Source organism: Belonocnema kinseyi, chromosome 1 (assembly GCF_010883055.1).
Source record: "Belonocnema kinseyi isolate 2016_QV_RU_SX_M_011 chromosome 1, B_treatae_v1, whole genome shotgun sequence".
Taxonomy (NCBI): domain Eukaryota; kingdom Metazoa; phylum Arthropoda; class Insecta; order Hymenoptera; family Cynipidae; genus Belonocnema; species Belonocnema kinseyi.
Window position 1 is genome coordinate 55295238 of NC_046657.1, and position 4574 is coordinate 55299811.

Here is a 4574-nt window from a genome sequence, read left to right on the forward strand (position 1 = left end):
GAATTTTCGAAAACTGATTTTCAAGTCATCAGGGGCCAACTCGAGCGGCCTGAAGCGGCCAGGCAAATTTTATGCGTGGTTATAGAATCCGGAGTCTCAATTTATGCCCTGTCAATGGAAAATAAACATTTTTGGTCAGTCAAGGATTCGGCTTATTCTTGTTGACCCGAGACACGACAAACTGACTTTGAAAAGGCTTGTCTCTTAATTCGTTACACAGTTTACTGTCTGGTTTTAGTTATACAATGCGAGAACGACTGTACAAAACATGAAATTTATTCATTTACAATTTCAAAATCGAGTTTCTTCAAAATGTTAGTTATCATTACATCTCATAAGAAAAGATACATATAAACAGGATTGATTCTTCCGACTAGGGGTAGTGTTATCATTTGATATTGATTAGTGATATATCGATCCATGATGAAACTTCGTCACATTGCCACATTTAACGAATAAATGACTGAACTAAAGTTAAGTATTTTTCGTAATAAATTTTTAATTTTAATTAACAATTTTAAAGGTTAATACAAATTTCGAAGTCGCAATGGGACGCGGAAGTATCAGAATGCTAGAAAGGATAAGAAGTGGCGCACTGAAAATGTTTTGAGCAAGCAGCTGTCTTCTTAGTGGCAACGCAGCGCCACCACGCCGGTTGGTGTAGCGGCCAGACCACTTTTAAGTAAGCTATAGTACCAAACGTGCGAGCAGATCCTTTCCCGTGTGTTGGGAACACAGCAGTCCCACAAAAGAGAATGAAATGGCCCCACGAGTATAAACTATATGTATAACTCCGCACAAAACTCGGCGTGAGGATTCCGTGCTCCCGCCTAAATGGAGCGTCACTGTACCAATACTGTTGGGACTACAGCTGTTCCAATGTGGGAACACAGCGTTCCCAATATGACAAATGATGTGTACCAAGTTGCAGGCGAGCAGCGCGCGACGCATTTGGTGTTCCAGCTCCACCGCGTGGGCGAGCAGCTCGCCCAACAAATTTTCAGTGCATGAGCCTTTTCTTTAGCGTGTGACTTTATTGTGTTTGTTTTCTCTCTTATCAACCAACAGTCTTGCGTACGCGAGGTGCAACCACATCGTTCAACGCCACGCATATAAAATATAACTGCCTCTTGTGCAGAGTCAAATCGATAAGAACTTTTTAATTAACCCACTGGATAGTGTAACAATAGGTAACAATTTTCACCGGAGAATGCCTGAGCGATTTTCAGGTATGCCCCTCAAACCTTTTACTTTTTTGTACGCGTAAAAACAATCTTCAAACATTTCAAACATCGTTTGACAAATATTTCAGCTCCTAATCTCATACGATTTTGAGAAGAAATTATTACAATTTGAACTGAGATTTTTTCAAACATGTGTTAAAAAAGTTCCCCCAGATGTTCTAAAAAAATTCAGTTAATTTTAAAAGCGTTGATTGATTAAAAAGATAATAAAAATATGTGGACAAGAACTACAGTTTGTTCAGTAGTAAGAATCTGTAAACAAATTAATTAATTCATTTGGAAATTAATTTTCTTCTAGCATAAGTTACAAAAATGATAACAGATGTGAGAAAAAATTTCAGTAAAACTCAACTTATTGGTACTTGCTTGTATACTAGCAATTGTCACATTATTGGCAAAAATGATTTCCTGCATTTAGTTGGGATAACGAAGCGCAAGAAACAAACTGCTTTGTAAGACGTACTTTTCTCTCTGTGAAATAACATAATTATTTATTATACTTGCAAATATCAAGTACAGACCAGATTTAAACAAGGCAATGTCAAATGAGCAACTTAAAAAAAGAACTGTCAAAATAATTTTTCATCACTTCTTTTTTAATTTCTTTGGTTAAACGGTTCTTGCAAAATTTAAAAACTGTTAAACGAGTTCGTAGTTCACCGTTATGATCGTTACAAGCTTATCCAAATACATTATGAGAAAAGCAGTCGAGGCCTATCATGATTTTTCAAAATTAAATTTCTTATCACTTCTTCACTATTTTAGACAAAAAATCATGAGAAACTCGTTACTGAATGAGATGATTTTAAAATATTGCAATATGAGAGGCAAAGAATAGAGAATCGACATGTTAATTATTGAATCACTTAAATAATGTAGATTCTCAAATTATTTCACAGGAGTTCAAAAATTTCAAGAAAATACGATAAATTTGGTAGGGTTTTCACAGATTAAAGGAGATTGCAAAGACATTAAAAAAACTTTGAAAATAATCACGTCTCACTTGATCAATTTCTTGGTTTAAACGTTTTTTGCAAAATTTAATAACTGTTAAATAGGTTCAGCATGCACTGTTCTGATCGTTACAAACTTATTTAAATACATTATGAGAAAAGTAGTGTGGACCTATTATGATTTTTCTAAATTGAATTTATAATAATTTTCTCACGAATCCATAGACAAAAATGATGACAAACTCGTTATTGAATGAAAACATTTTCAAATATTGCTATTTCAAATATTGCAAATAATCGTCATATGAATGATTGAATTACTTAAATAATGTAGGTTTTTAAATTATTTCACAAGATTTTGAAACTTCCAAGGAAATTCAATGAATTTTGTAGGATTTTCGTAGATTAAAGGAGATTGCAAAGATATTCGCAAGATTTAGGAACTTTATAGAAACTCCAATTACTTTAAAGGATTTATGAGAATTTTTAAACATTTGAAATACATCAAGGTGCATTAGGATATTAAATAAATTAAAGAGATGTAGAATTTTTTTTATGATTTCAAATCGTTGTGATTTCAGGGGTCCGAACGAGCCCACGCAGACTTTACAGCTATATACCACCAAACTGGAATTTCAAAATGGAGCTTGTAATTCAGAGTGTTTTTTTTTAAACTACAAGTTTCGAGGGGTTTTAAAGATTAGCGTTGCTCCATTCTTCGCGATGTCACGAGGGGGGTTCTTGTTTTTAAGTCACAACCTGAAAAGTATTAATTCCATATACTCGTATATCCAAGCTTTTTGATATGTTCTCTGAGAAGGATAAAAAAGTGTTAATAATCAAATTTATATTTTTTATTATGTTCATGTAAATTTTGATTCCCAAATTTGAGAAGATTCCGAAAAGTATCTTACAATTATTTTTAAAAAGGTGAAAAGGGGGGGGGGGTGAGGCATGCGATCCATTTACACTGACTGCGGTGTCGGAGACGATGAAAAAGTATTTTATGCTGCGAAAAAAATATTTTTCAATTCCTTATTATAGTATAATTATGAATTAAATAAATACATTTTTTCAATAGAAATAATTTTGTCACTTTATTGTGTATAGTCAAACTTATCCTATTCATTTCACAAGTTTTGTCTATATTTTTCACATCAATCTTTAGAATAAATGTCCTTTTTTAAAAAGTCGCTATGAAACTATTTTTTTTCTTAAAAGAATACTATTTTGAGAGTACAATCCCCCAAGCTTTTTTGCTCTATCTTAAAAATTCAATTTTTTCTGCTTTTTTTTAATGAAAGAAGTCAAATTTTTAAATTTTTTTCTCCTTAATTTTTTTCAACATGAATTTCAAATAAATAATGAAAAATATTGGATTAAAAAGAAGAGATCTTAAACTAAAGTCTCGCGCAAGGATCAATTACATACGTTAAAAAAAATAGAAATGACAAGTTTTTCTACGGTTAGGTTCATTGGACCTCTATGACCGTTCCGTCATTTTTCGGAGGCGAAACAACAACGGGTTAAGGTATTTCTAAGCATTTCAAAAAATTTAAAGGATTTTGATGAATTCTAATAAATTTAAAAGATTTCTAACTATTTATCAGTTTCTAGACTGATACTTTGATATGGAGAAGGTTTAAAATTGTATAGATAAATAGAAAAATTCCAGAAATAATAATAAATTTGAGGTTTGTCACTTTTATATAGTTCCACAGGCTCATTTAAACATTTCAAAACTTTTTCGATTTTGAAACTTCTGAAATTTCCAAAATTATAAATTATCATCGTAGTATTTAAAAATACAAATTATTTAATGTAACTCGGTCAATTTTTTGCGTATGCATTGATGATGCTAATGTTCAAAATCAAATAACTGTAACATGTGAGCACTCTGCATTTTTTTGAAAGCTTTATAAATAAGAAAATTTTAAATAAGAAAGATTCAAAATTAATCGATTTTAGACTTTGACTTATATTGAAAAATTTTTCAACTCAGCCATTGATCTATACATTATGGAATGTTTAAATTACAATTTCGATTTTTTTCAATTTATAAATTCTTCAATTAGTGAATTCGTGAATTTTTTATTACAAATTTAGTTTATTTTTCCAAATATTAAAAAATGTACAATTTTGTAATATCACATTTGAAATTGTATGATTTTGTAGTTTTCAATTTAAAATTGGTGAAATATAATTTATTTTCGCTTGTATGCAAACTTCCAAGTAGAAACTTTTTCACACTTATTTGTAATTTTTATTTATTCTTGAAGCCTTACACAATTTGTAGTGCTTCAATTACATATTATGTATTTTGCTTTCTTTGTATTTTCAATAAAAATGTAAAATTTAGCGATTTTTTTATAACCTG